At 35.2% G+C, this 15504-nt stretch overlaps 1 protein-coding gene across 3 annotated transcripts in view; it reads right to left on the bottom strand.

The window, feature by feature from the left end:
* Positions 1-15504, bottom strand: part of Ppm1l (protein phosphatase, Mg2+/Mn2+ dependent 1L) — a 499143-nt gene that overhangs the window by 184801 nt on the left and 298838 nt on the right. The window lies entirely within an intron of this gene.

The raw sequence follows: 15504 nt of genomic DNA, 5'->3' as shown, positions 1-15504 counted from the left end.
CAACACAAAATGTTACTTGTTCTAATGCAAACTACTCGTTAGACTAAACTAGGATATTTTTTAAAGTTGAATCATTTTTGGTATTTTGGTATAAATATTTTTATTTGTTTCTCCGTATATTTTTATTGGAAATTTTTTGTTTTGATCTGCCTGGAAGAAATATATATTTTCTATATAAAAATAGCATTTAAAATAATTATAAATTTAAATGAAAAGTAATGGTAAAGTATAAAATCACATGGGAATGTATATTATGAATGCTCTTGACACTTTATGAGATCATGTGAATTTGTATTAACTGTTACAAGATATAATTGAGTACAGAAGGACCAAAATCTCAGTAAATTTGGAGGCAAGCCTAAGTGTTACATAACTGAAACAAAAGCATTTGATAATTAAAAAAAAAAAAAAAAAAGAATGGCGATTATCAAGAATACAAGCAACAACAGGTGTTGGAGAGGATGTGGGGAGAAAGGTACACTCATACATTGCTGGTGGGGCTGCAAATTAGTGCAGCCACTCTGGAAAGCAGTGTGGAGACTCCTTAGAAAACTTGGAATGGAACCACCATTTGACCCAGCTATCCCACTCCTTGGCCTATACCCAAAGGACTTAAAATCAGCATACTACAGAGATACAGCCACATCAATGTTCATAGCTGCTCAATTCACAACAGCCAGATTGTGGAACCAACCTAGATGTCCTTCAATTGATGAATGGATAAAGAAACTGTGGTATATATATACAATGGAATATTATTCAGCCATAAAGAATGATAAAATTATGGCATTTGCAGGCAAATGGATGAAATTGGAGAATATCATGCTAAGTGAGGTAAGCCAATCTCAAAAAACCAAAGAACGAATGATATCGCTAATAAGGGGATGATGACACATAATGGGGGTGGGAGGGGTTAGTGTTAGGGTTAGAGTTAGGGTTAGGGAGGGGGGCAAGAATGGAGGAAGGAAGGACTGTATAGAGGGAAAAAAGGGGTGGGAGGGGTGGGGGGGAAGGGAAAAAATAACAGAATGAATCAAACAACATTACCCTATGTAAATTTATGTTTACACAAGTGGTATGCCTTTACGCCATGTACAAACAGAGAAACAACATGTATCCCATTTGTTTACAATAAAAAAATGTATATATAGCTATATGGCAAAACAAATAGTAATTTATTCTATAATCAATGAGTTCCAGGAATCTAATGATTAACTGTAATCTTTCTCACCCCCAGAGATTATAATATATAGTAAAATTTTGAATTTTATCTTCTCTCTGGTCTCCATGAATCTGAGAATCAGAAGCATGCAATGAGACATAATATCAGTCATGTAAGCAGATCCTTGTTAACTCTAAGCCAAATTACATGGTCTATAATCTATTTTGCTTTTGCTTATATGTTTGTATTTGTTTTTCTTCGCTGCTTTTAAAAAGTTTTTTCTTACAAAAAATTAGTGGTTAGGGATTAGGAGAGTGGGCCATTACTATTCACACAACTGACAGAACTATCATCAGAATTTCCAGGTACCCTGTATTACTCCTACCCTCAGAGTACCCGTCCCACTCATACCCCACCAAGAGTGTGATGTGCTAAAAAGGGAATGGGTAAAGAAAAGGAGTACAGCATTTCCCTTTTGAAAAAACTCCATAGCTAATAACAAAACTAACCTGGATTGTGAAAAAAGAACATTTTCAGAGAGATGTCATTATATAAGCTCTGAATTCTGAGGTCCAGAGAAAATTAGGAAATGCAACACACTAGATCTCCCTCCATGATACTTACACTAATCATTAGCACAGTAAACTTTCTGAGAAGATTATGAGTAAAGAAATCAAGTTTACCTTATTTAATGGTGTTAAAATCTCATTCAACTATTAAGCTTTTCCTCAACACTATTTTGGGAAGATAATTTAGAATTCCTGAAAAATTTATGAGAATGCTCCTATTCCACTGTATAAAGGCTTTGCTTCAGAATAAAGTTATGTGTACTAGCACCTGAGTTCAGTGATCAGATTTTTCAGGTCATTTAGAAAATGCTAAACTTTCTTCAAGTTCAAGGTTGTTAACTGGAGAATAGTGTCACAGTAATTATTAAAGTTATTCTAAAGTCACCATCAGCACTGCTAAAACTATCAGTACCATTGGATCCCTCACAGCACATAGGACACGAAGTTTAAACAGCAACTTAATCTCAACTGTCTCTGAAGAAATGAGGCTATTTGCTATTCCTTAAATGTCTTTCCTGTCCAATTTCCATTCCTTTGAGGTTGCTCCTTGTTCTACCTGGAATATAGTAGAACACATTCTCACTGCTATCTGGCCTCCAAATGTCAAAGTCTACCTAACCTATGTAAACCTACCCACCAAAGGTCACCTCCTCCATGAGGCGCTCTTGATTGTTCATAGTCAGCTTCTCCCTTCCTCTATAATCCCCAACCACTTGGTTTATCTCTTAAAACAATAACCACTGATTTTTTTTTAATTAGAACTTTATGGTTACGCATAGTAGTTGGGTTCATCCTGACAAACTCATACATATGGAAATGATTTCAGTTCATGATTCCCCCTTTTCCCTCCTCCTTTCCCTCCTCTCCTCCCTCCCCTCTTCCATTCTCCTTCCTTTACTCTATTTGACTTCCTTTCACTGATCTATTAATTTATATTTGATTTTGACCTTTAATCTTTCATTCTCCAGTCAGTAAATTCTTTAGGGACAGGAAGTGTGTCTTTCCCCTATTTATATGAAGATATTTAGGCTTATAAAAATGTAGCAACTTGTCTAGGATCATAAACCAGTGACAGTAATGGAACTCATTACCAAATCTTCTTAATCTCCAAACCCAGGTTGCTTCCTTCCCCTAATGTTTGTTCCCCTTGCCTCTGAGACTGCAAGGCAAGGATTCCTGCAACAACAGTCACCACCTATTGGATGCAGACAGCACAAAAGTTCTATTTTTCTGCCTTCACTTAGTGCCTGTCTTCTTAATCAAAATTTTAACTCTGCCTTCAACTTGTAGACCTTCATTCTCAAAGCGAATTCTGGGGGAAAATAACAATCTGGATATGATTGTTCTTTTTAAAAGATTTATGGGAAACTATAAGCTAAACAGTTAGACAGATACTGGCTGCTTACCACAGGACTTAGATCATTTAATTTGCTACTATGCAGCATTATATGTAGCTTTATAAGGCACAGAATATTAACACATAATGTTAAGAATTATGAAAGACAAATATCCTTTATATATTTTACCTAATTCAACATAGGTGAAGTATGTCTCATAAAGAAGAATTTTATTTTAACAGTATCACTTTCACAATATAATACATGCATAACAACAAACTCATTTCAAAACCATTTTAAAACATGACTTTAAGTAAGAAATATCACAACCAAATGCTGTAGGATTTAATGTTACTAGGATTTAAAACTAGCAATAATCTACTCTGCCAGCCAGGAGTGATTAAATGCTACCCACACAATGTCTGACACTTAATGAGGGCGTCACATGAATGTAGAATATGTTTTACTCAAAGATTAATGTAACTTTGCTATATTTAGTTCCCACTTGAACATTTCACCTTCTTTTTTTTTCTCATACTGAACCCAGCTGAGGACATGGGATAAATCTGAAGACTAAAAATCACAAAGTTTTGATGAATGGAATAAATGAGAACACAAAATGACACTCCCTTCTCCATATCTTCTTAAACTAGTTGTCATTATTTAAATTAAACTAAAATAACATCAATAACCTCTGAGGACGGCAACTGGGTGACCGGGGGATAGCATAGCAGTAAGGAACCTTTTCATTTACACGGTTCTATCCAAAGTAGATAGAACTATGTTCCCCAAAAGAGACATATTCAAGTCCTATCCTCCATACCTGCAATGTGACCTTATTTGCAAACTGGGTCTTTGCAGGTATAAATAAGTGAAGATGAGATCATAGTAGATTATTGAGGGCCTAATTATGGCAACCCTAGGAAACTAATACTTTTTAAATTTTAAAACCTATTCAAAAATTAATCAAATTAAAATAAAGACAAATTCTTCCTCTTTTATATTATAGTTTAATATCCTTCTTGAACATATGACTACAACATACATACTTTTCCTCTAAGCTTTATCTATTCCTTCATTTATTCTTTCATTCATTCAAATTCAACTAAGTGCTTACTCTATACCAAACGTATACCTAGGTGAGGCTCTAGAGAATCCAGATATCAGATGCTTCCTAACCTTTAGGATGATGTCCTAATAAATAACTGTAGAGGAAATAGATACCATCAATCAGTAGTGAGAGTGTTATTCTTCAATCTTGGGGAATCATGGTTAAGATTGAGTTTTTAAGTAGTACACTACCATGTACATGAGGCAGATGATTTTTTTGCCGTCTCTCTATTCAAAGATTAATGATATGGAACACATATTTATTACTTAACTGGTTAAAAGAGCATCTTGGGAGATGAGATACAAATCACAAAGAAATAAGGTCACAGGATACATACCATGGCATAAAATCTCTATCAGGAACTCTGAAAAGGAAGAATAAAACAAAACAAAGCTAGAGAGAATCATAGAAAGCAGAAGCAGATTTGGAAATCACTGAAAGTCTAGTATTAAGAGAATGAAAACTAGAGAAGAATGAATCACACTGGAGAATCCTATCATCTTAAAAGACAGAGAAAGAGAGAGAGAGAGAGAGAGAGAGAGAGAGAGAGAGAGAGAGAGAGAGGAGTATCATAAAATTACTCTGAAAAGATAATGGTCAATGGAACAGTATTGTACACAAACTGACTCAATAAACTCCTCTCTCCAAACCCTCTGGTTCCTCTGTTAAATTAAGGAACAGATACATAACTCAAGTTTCCAAAAATTGACAGTATAATTCAGTCATTTCCCCACCAAAAAAAAAAAAAAAAAAGAGAGAGACAGAGGAAGGAAGGAAGGAAGGAAGGAAGGAAGGAAGGAAGGAAGGGAGGGAAGGAAGGAAGAAAACATTGAAAAGAAATGGCACCTACTCTTGGAACCAGGTCCTCAACTCTCTTAGAAGTGAAAAAAGAACAAAAGTAACACATCAGGTAACATTCATCTTTGTGTCAAAAAAGTATTATCCAATCCCGGTAGTTAAAAATCTTTGGAACACAATAGTACCATACTCCTTAGTGTGCCTAATTATAAGTATGCGTTGATATTTTCAAGACAGAAAATATTACCTGAGAGACCTGTATTTTAAAAATGCTGCTGAACAAGTGGGGAAAATAACAAGCTGCTCTCTATATCAAAAATTATACACAATCAAGCATTTAATAAATTACCATAAAATAAAACAAAAACCTACTATCCTATGAAATAAACAGAGTTTCACTATATCCCTAAATCCTAATGTCACTGTATTTGAAAGAAGGTTGAGTATGTATCATTGTGAGAGAATAGAAAAAGGGAAAAAATCTAGGTGAAGGAATCTGCATGGAATAGGAGATAATGGTAACTGTTCAAAATGCCTGAAGATAACTTAATTAGGTCAACATTAAATATCAGCAGGTTAGGAGCTGGTTTCATCTAGAGAAGTGATTCCTTAGGAAAAGTTTTTATTCTGCTCAGACTGGTATTTGATAGAAACTTTAAATAACATGAATTTAAGTAAGGATTCCTTGCCTTTATTTTTTAAAATCATAGACTTCTATTTCCCCACTAATATGAAGTGGAAGGAACACACTTTTGGGAGTATGCACAGTTACTAACTTAACAGCAATAAAACCTCCCACTTCACTGCAGTAAAACATTATGAAAAAGCCCCATCCAAATGATAGGATAATGTTAATGTTATATTTCTTTTCCAAAAATATATACACTCAATAAGCAAGTCTCTTCTCAAAAACACCAAATACCCTTTCCAAAAAAGCTTGTTTTCTAAACTCTTTGCCCTACATTATTTCTAAATTGTTCCCTTCATTTCCCCAATTTTACCTAACTTGGTTGTAAATCTGAAAACTCATATTTTCTACTTTCTAATGTATACCTGGGAATGTAGGGGTGAAAGCTGGAAGTAGAAGCATGGTAAAAAAAAAAAAAAAGTAATAATGGTCAAAGCAAAAACAAGAATATTGTTCCTCTCCTCCTGCTGTTGCCAAGAAGATGGTACAAAGTCCCTCTGCTTGTGGAGAATTACCTAATTACAAAATAGCATGCTCCTTGTCTTTTATATCAAAAGAGGATATTTTAAAGAGTGCTACAAGCTGTCTCCTTAAAATGGGGACCAGAAAAGAGAAATGAGGGCTAACTACAGCAGGTGAATGATGACAGAAAGCATCATTTCAATGCATGGCAATCTTACTTTTGCTATCTTGTCTCTTATTCTCTGATCTCCTAAAACAATAGTTCCCAGATTATTGGCAGCATCAGTACTATGTAGGAAATTACTAAAAATCCAAATTACAGTACTCTATCCTAGACCTTAAGAATTTGAAACTGTAGGGGTGGGACATAACAATCTAAGTCTTAACCAGAATTTCATGGAATTTTGATTTGACTGATCAATGTCCTAGAGAAATTTACTATCTGCTTCTTCATTCTGGCTTTTAATCATATGCCACCTGAGTAGTTACTAAATATTTTCATGTGTAAATATACCTCAACTAATTATTAAGATCCTTGACAACAAACATTTTCTGTCTTCCCTTGTTTTCTTTCCTTTCCTTTAACCACCCAATACCTTACGTAGAGTTAATAAGCAAAAGGAAACATAAGTATTCATTCATAATGACAGGGACTGGGGAGGAGAGCCTTGGGAAGATTTTTCCCTTTTAAAATATGATCCACCTGAGACTTATTCCCCATTAATTATGATCTATAACGAGAAGTTAATCCTCTAATTTATAGTCTCTAGGGAGGAGTCATTCATTCCTAGAATAGAACTTCTCAGCTTCAGAATTTGAGTAATCCAACCAAAAAAAAAAAAAAATTGAAAGTTGTACAAACTATTTCCCCCAAAGGTTTGGAGACCTTAAATAGAGAATCAAGACAAGAACTATTTCCTTCTTAGAAGCACAGAGTAGGGGTCATAGAGTATGAATGGGAAGTTTCATTTGTTACCCCTGTGGCAAAATGTGATCTTTCAAATTCTTTCAATATGAAAGTGTTATTTTGTTACTGGGGGTGTGGTGGCACAGGCCTAGAAACTTGTAATCCCAGTGACTCTGGAGGCTGAGATAGGAGGATCCCAAGTTAGAAGCCAGCCTGAGCAACTTAGTGAGACCTTGCACAGGTGTGGGAGCAGTGCGAGTGGGGGCTGGGGCCATAGTTCAATGATAGAGTATCCCTGGGTTCAACCCTTAATGAAGGAAGGAAGGAAGGAAATGTTTCATTGTTTTCCTCCTCTTTGTAACATTCAAAGTACCAAAGTCAAATATATCGACTGTACATAGGGTGTCCTCACTATCCTTGAGCAAAATGGAACTAGTTGTTCAGCTGTTAATGATTCAGTTTCTGAATTTAATAAATGTTGAGGGCTCAGTTGTGATTTCTGGGGAGGATCTAACCACGGGGGCATTATTTGACCCAGCATAAATAAATGTGTACTATTACACTAACAGAAGCACTAATCCTATTAAACTGTGAAAAAATGTTCTGTTATGATAGAAAGGATCACTTATGCCTTCCAAGTCCTAGACTATTTTTAGAACATATGCACATTTAAGAATAGGGCATATCATAGGCTCTTCCTCTCCTCCAATTAATATATCTATAAGCTTTAAAAGCCAATCTGCAAGGGGTCTGAATGGACCGAATGCTTCATCACCCCCAAATTCATATGAGGAAATTCTAATCCCCAATGTGATGATATTTGAAAATAAGGTCTTTAGAAGGTAATTAGGCTTAGATGAAGTCATGTGGGTAAGGCCTTGCTATGGGATTTAATGCCCTTAAGAAGAGACACTAGAAAGTTTGCTCTCATACCTTTTCCCTGCCACGTGAGGACACAGCAAGAATATGGCCATCTGCAAGCCAGGAAGAAGGACCACACCAGGAATATGATCAGCCAGCAAATTGATGTTAGACTTCCCAGTCTCCAGAATGATGAAATATAAATGTCTGCTTTTAAAGCTGCCTAGTCTTTGGTATTTTTAATAGTAGCCCAAGCCCAACCAATATACAGGTCCCAATCCTGAATTTCTCTTGTATGCCCTCTTACTAGAATCCTCATTAAAACCTAAGAATAGCTTTTGTTTGCATGTGTGAATGCATGTATTAATCTAATTATTCACATGCAGTTCCATTAGGCCAAAATGTGGTGGCTTACAGAGGAAATGTAAGCTGGAAACTGGTGCTCAGTTTCAAAAAAAAAAAAAAATTTATTTCTATAAGCCAGGTATAATTGGAAAGCAACAGAGAGCTGCTAGATCTAAAGAGGATGTGCACATAGAAGAGTCATCTCAGTCGAAATGAATACCATCCCCACCTTGCCCTGAATATAAGAATGGAAAAACTCTAAAGAAGACAAAGGTCAAATTTCTCTCCCACCTGGTGGGAATGGTAAAGGATCTCTGATAGAAATTAAACTATCTAAAAAAAATTATTTTGGATAGTTCTTAAAGACCTGAGTTTGAAGATATATCCATACCCATGACCCACATGCCTAATGATAAGTAGCCTTCAGAGGAATATTCAGATTAAATCTAGGTCTCTGCAGTTAAACACCAGAGCAAATATTAGACTGATTGGAAAAAAAAAAAAAAAAAAAAAAGTCAAGTTTGTATTTTCCCTAGATTCCTGCAAACCTAAACTCTCTAAAATGTAGTAATATCCTTTTCTCTGTGGCTAATAGTAAGACTATCCTCTTCCTCTGTAATTGGGGGTTCTCGGACTATAACTGGTTGCCTCAGTACAGAAGTCATTCTTCCCAAAGGACATAAAAATAACAAAGGCTCTTTGTCACATACTAGGCTAAGGCTACTGTGTGCCACACTCAAAAACAACATGAAGTCCTTCTTTATTTCTTTCTGTGTCATTAGGGAAAATGGGGCCACACCCTTCCAATATGGTGTACCCATATTGTAGATGTGCCCACACAAAAACTCTGCATTAAAAGGACCTCTGGCAACCTGATGCAAAGTATATGGTATTGTTGAGCTTCTAGGGGGTCCACTGTTCACTAGGAAATCAATTCATCTAGATAAAAAAAATTCAGTGGTGCTGTTATATAGTAACCACATGTCTGCTGTTAGTTTCAGAGAAGAAACTTAAGGCACTGATGAGAAGCATAGAAATAAATTTCTTCTAACATCTTATTTGCCAATTTTCTCCTATAAATCATCTGTGCTAATGAAGTGAGGCATAATGTATATATAACACTAAAGTAATCAGGATCTCATTCAACACTGATATAATCTTGTTTTCTTTCCTTCAACCCTAGGGCAGCACAGTTTGCCATTGTTCCATATTAGCAAGTATGGCAGAGAAAATGCACAAACACAAACCATGATGGTCTCCAAATTCTTCCCTCCTTGAATTACTGCACAAGTCACTTAAATATGAAGAATTAAAGGCAGGAATCTTCTACTTTAAACACTGAACAACTGGTGTCATCATGAAAACTATTTTATGTATAACTTGTATACTTTGTTAAAAAAAAAAAAAAGTAAATTCAATCAAAAGAGTTAATGGAAACAAAGTGCCACCAAGACCATTAAAGTCCCCATAAACCTTGTTTTCACGCTTTTCCTAACAGAGTAAGAGGATTCTCTTAAAACCACTTCAAGACTAGGACTTATAGCAAATGGGAGAGGATGTGAAGTGTATTTTCTTACCTGATTTGAAATGGAATGTGTGAAAAATGATAGATTGTGGGTGCAGTATTGCTTATCAGGAGCCATAGAGTATCCAGAACAAGTAAGGAGAAGGCAGGAATGAAAGTGCTGAAACATCACTCAAAACCATTATGAATTTACAACATGATGGTTACAAACACACTAGCCCTGGAGTCGCACACAGTCTTGGATTCGAATCCCAACTACCAACTATGTGAACTGGGCAAGTTTTACTCAGCCTAAATGTGTTACCTAGCCTATAAAAAAAGGAAGTGTAATAAAATGTACCTCATAAGATTGTCATGATAATTAAATGAGAAGACCTAAAGGCACTTAGTATAATTCCTACTACATAGTAAATCCTCAGTAACTTTCAGTTCTTTTTATTTAATTTTTATAACTCCCTCTGAATCCCCATTAAGTATGATATTCATTTCAAAAGAAAAATAGGATTTTCAGCTTCCTTTTTAAAAGACATGTTAGGGACTTAATCCAGGGAATGAATCTGCATTTAGAATCATTTTGCAGAAGAACTACCAAGCTACATCTTGGCATGGCCATAATGGAATCAACTGTAATGTTGCTATAAATATCCAGAAGAATCATATTTTTAGCATCTCAATATGTAAAAAAAGACTGAGATTTTTGTATTTCCAACAACAATGGTCTCTGATGTTATTTCCAGCAAAAATACAATAAAGCAAATATAATGATATCACAAAGTGAAAAATGGGGAAACTAGATCAATAAGTCTATTTCATATCAATAATTGTCTTTTAATAATTCAAAGATATTATTCTATGTAGAGATTACAATTTTGGTGTTCTACTTTGAATATTCATAGTAGTCATCATTCTGGATATAAAATGCTAATAATAAATCCAAAGTGGTTTAAAACAACAGCAATGTTTATTTTGTTCATGAATCTTCAATTTGCACAAGGCCTCAGGAAGATAGTTTATTTCTGCTCCATTCAGCATCAGGTAAACCAGCTCAAAGGCTGGGGCTAAGAAATTATCTGATAATTTGATTGCTTGCATACCTGTCTTGTTGCCTAAACCAGGAAAATTCAAACAGCTGGGGCCTGGAACGGTTGGAGTTCCTCTGGCATCCCCCTCTAACTCTTTCTGTATAAAAAGACTATAGTCTTTCTGTATAACTTCTTTAACATGGTAGATTCAGAGTACCTGAACTCAAGGCTCCTGTGTTAGCTAGCTCTTGGTTGCTGTAATAAGTATCAGAGACAAATCAACTTAAAAGGAGAAAAGGTTCATTTTGGCTCACAGTTTTTGATGTTTCAGTCCATGGTTAATTGTTCCACTGTTTTTTGGGTCAGTGGTACTATTTGTTGGGAACATGCAGAAGAGGAAGCTGTTCAATTTATGGCAGCTAGGAAGCAAAGAAATAGGAGAAGGGGCTAGGGTTCCACTATTCCCCAATGACCTAACTTCCTCCCATCAGGTCCCACCTCTCAAAGGTTCTATTACTTCCCAGTAGCACCACAGGATGGCAACAAAGCCTTTAACACACAGGCCTCTGGAGGACATAAAAACCAAAGCATGTGTCAGAAAAAAGAAAAGTAGGTTGGAAGGAAGCTATATCTCCTTTTGTGGCCTAGCCTAAGAACTCACATCACTTTCAATTCCACCACATTCTATTGATCTATCCAGATTTAAGAGCGGGAATATAGTCTCCTGCCTCTCAATGGAGGAGTGTGAAATCACACTGCGAGAACATTACACAGAATAGATAGGATATCTTATGGGTGGGATCATTTTTGGAAAATATAATCTGCCTCAGATATGTTTTCACACAGCGTATCAGTCAGTGTTCTTGGTTATATGCCACAGAAGCCAACTTTGGCAGACTTACAGGGGAAAATTTTTATCTAAAGCATATTGAGCACTCTAAGGCTCAAAGGAAAAGCTGGAAATAAGCCAGAATTGAGAGAGACTGAGGGAAGCTGGGGAACAGGAGACAGCCACAATACAATACAGTTAACATACCTTTCCCATGACCACTGCTATGACTGGATAATGATGTTCTTGGACCTCAGTGCCATCAGTGTTAACAAGAATAAGCTATGTCTGCATTTTTCAATCTTGTCCTCAAAATTCAAGGTTCTGAGTGAGTGATTCTGATTGGCTTATACAAAGTCACTTATCTGAGGCTAGCTTCCAGGGATAGATCTGACCCCTTCTAAAGAAGGAATCCTGCCTCCCACAAAGGCTCATACAATAAATAAATAAATATAATAAAGACTTCACCTCAAAATAAGAATAGTGATTCATATGCTGGATGGCCAAAAGCCCAGCAAATGTCTGATATATATAGAAGACTAATTTTGATACAAAAGATTATACCATTTTCTGGCAACAAAAGGTAAGAACAGAGCCTGGGTTAGTAACCAGGTTTTAACCTGAAATAATGGCAAAATCCTCAATCCATGTTGCAAATTCATGTCCTCATAGTGACGTTTATTAAATTAGCTAAAATCATAATCTTACTGGAGCAAGGACCAATTTTAAAACAGTGAACACCCCACAAATAAAAGTGTTTTGTTCTTTTCACAAAGAATGAGCTTGCATATACCCAAAGCAAGGATGATATTTCAGTGACTACATTCTACTGTTTGGAATTTAGAAGAAAATTTTTCAAACAATGATTAAATCACCAAGATAGTACAAAAGCATCTAAATTAGTCTAAAAATGTATGAAGGTAGTAATATTACTCACAGAATATAAGCAGTACTTATGCTTTGTATGTGGGAAGGACACCCAAGTCTCATCAGAACCTAGAACATCTTTGCCTTAACCTTAGCAATAGATTCTGCTTGCCTTGCATTTACCAAGGCACAAAAAGGGAAATAATCTGTAATAGTAAAAAAAAAAGATATTAAAGATTACTGCTCATTTGGAAGGAACTATTCAAATATTCAGTGAGTTTTATAAAATTATCTTAGACATTATCTACAGCAAGCTAAAAAATCTAAATTATTCATAAACTTTTGAATGCATATGTTGACTCACAAGTTACTAACTTCCAAAACACCTGTTAATATCTTTATATAAATCTCAAATGTGTAAAATTAGTAGTATATTTAGTGTTTTTATATATTATAGAAATTTGCAGCCCAAATTTCTACTATGTGCTCCATCTCCAATACGGATTCTGATTTCTTTTTACTCTGCCATAAAAGTGAGTACAAAATGATAAAGGAAATATAATTATCATAAGAGCAGGAGACTGGCATGTCTTATTAGGGCTACACCTCTAATGCTTAGTATGAAGCATATGGCAGGATCCCAATAAATATTGTTGTCAAAGTTGGGAAAAGAAAGGATAAAAAAATGGCAAGAAGAAAGAAAATGGTAATAGATTATTTTAGAAAAGATATTTGAATCAACAATATCCAAGGACTATTCATTAATTTCTTTCATATAACTGGATAAGTATCACCCTAAATCCTTCTTCAAGATTTAGATGTTTCATCTCTTTGCCCCCCAAGACTGACAGTAAATGGCCATCATACACTTTTTAAACCACTGAGTGATTGCTGTTAGTTCAATGTACACTAAAAGCCCTTATCACCTTTTATCACTGTGGGAGTATCTCGCTTTGGGCAAAGACTTATTTCTCTGGAAAAGATTGCTCTGAATATGATAAGAAAAGATCTGCATTGCATATAACAGAGCTCTGTTGTCTAGAGACTGCTGGAAAAAATAAATAATAAGGAAAAAAGGATGTTCTAATTAAAACACAAAAGTGGACATTTCCTGCTCAATAAAGATGTTCTAGTTATACTATCTGAATATGTGACATGAATCACAATAAAAAGGGCTACTTTAAAAATAAATGTTTTGAATGACACCAAAATGTAAAATATTGTGCAACATTATATAGACAAATCAAGAGCCAGGGAAGGAAGAAAGAAGGAAGGAAGGCAGGAAGGCAGGCAGGAAAGGAGGAGACTACAAGTACATAATAGGCACAGATCCTGTTGAAATAAAGTAAATCACTAAACTTTAGGATTGAAAGTAACTTTGAGACTTACCTAACCATCCCACATCAATTTATTTTAAAAACATTTTTGAACTTGTAGATGGACACACTATCTTTATTTTATTTATTTTTTATGTAGTGCTGAGGATGGAACCCAGTGCCTCATACGTGCTAGGCAAGTGCTCCACCACTGAGCTACCACCACAGCCCCCAACATCAACTTAAAAGCTATTCAGAGAAGTTTCAAGATTCCAACAATCTAATTAGACTAACAAGACAGAATTATTGGTACACTTAATCTTACTCTGAAGGTTAAGTTCTTAATTTAACCAACAAGTATTTTTAAGTGATTCCTTCTCTAACCTTAATCTCTTCACACTTCAGTCTTAAAACCATTTCTTTTAGTTTTGCCCTTAGCAGAGATGAAGAACAGCTAATCCCCAAAGTCGAAAATTGAATACTTCATGTGCACAAAGACCTTTTTGATAACATATCACCTTTCTATTCCTCCTCTTCTGAAATAGATCAGATATGTCCCTTTAACCTCATTTTGTTTCTGGTTTTTAGATCCTGATGTTATGTGCTTCTTCATTCTTCCAAACTATCTTCTCTTCCCACTCAAGTTCAAATCCTATTCCCAAATGGATTTGAACAGTGCCAATTAGAAGAAAGGGGTTAGAAAAGTATAATAGCAGACTTCAAAAATGAAACCTTGACATTTATACACATATATTAAAGCTGGAGTGAAAATGGAATAAAAAATTTTTAAGCATCCCAGAATAGAACCTCGGATTTCAAGCCAATTACTTTGAAGTTACCTATTTAAATTTCCAGCTTTGGATTCAATCAAAGGGTCATGCTCTTTAATTTCTGAGAAATTACAGAGGTGTGCTCAATAGACAAGTGGGCAGGTCCCACTTGTCTACCAAGATTTAAAAATAACTATTCTTTCCCACAGTCACCCTCACTTTTTTATTATTATTATTTTTTCAGGATTTGCTAAGAGCTAAACCTATGCTACTACATTTGTTTAAGTGAAATATTGTAAAAGAGAAATCTAAATAATTCCCTGTTAATGACTATGTTTTTATAAATTGTATGTGAAGACCTGTCTTATGTGGAAGGGCCTCAGTAAGTTAAATTACCATCTTCAGAATAACTAATTACAACTTTAAGTCTTTAGATTCAATGGTTTTAAAGCCCCTATTACCTGCTAAAGCAAAGCAATGACCATGGACTGCTCCAGTCATTATTCATCTTGGAGACACAGCAATGTTGCTGTGAGTGTCCATTATATTCCCCATCACCTTGTCTGTATTGTGGGTCTTAGATTACTGTGACATCATTAACTAATAACTTACTAATGATTACTATGCCCTCTTAATACAGGGGTTGGATTTTTTTTTCAATGTATAATAAATTTAAATCTGTTTTAAGTCCTTTGGATAGTTCTGGTTTCTTCACTCCCAAAAAACACTCATATCATGTTCTTATAATCTTGGGGTACTTTAGGGAGACAATGGCTTCTTCAGACCATTTGCTGTGAAAGCTCAATTTAGAATTTGCTTAAGTCAGAGGCAGAAATTTTTAAATATAGTTATGTTGTTATTATTATCATAATTATAATCTCATAGCTCCACCTCTACCTTATTGCTCCTAAAAATCTGGTTATTAATTTAGGCTT

Source organism: Sciurus carolinensis, chromosome 9, assembly GCF_902686445.1.
Source record: "Sciurus carolinensis chromosome 9, mSciCar1.2, whole genome shotgun sequence".
In the NCBI taxonomy this organism is placed as follows: domain Eukaryota; kingdom Metazoa; phylum Chordata; class Mammalia; order Rodentia; family Sciuridae; genus Sciurus; species Sciurus carolinensis.
The sequence above is the reverse complement of the archived record's forward strand: the minus strand, read 5'-3'. Positions and strand labels throughout refer to the sequence as shown.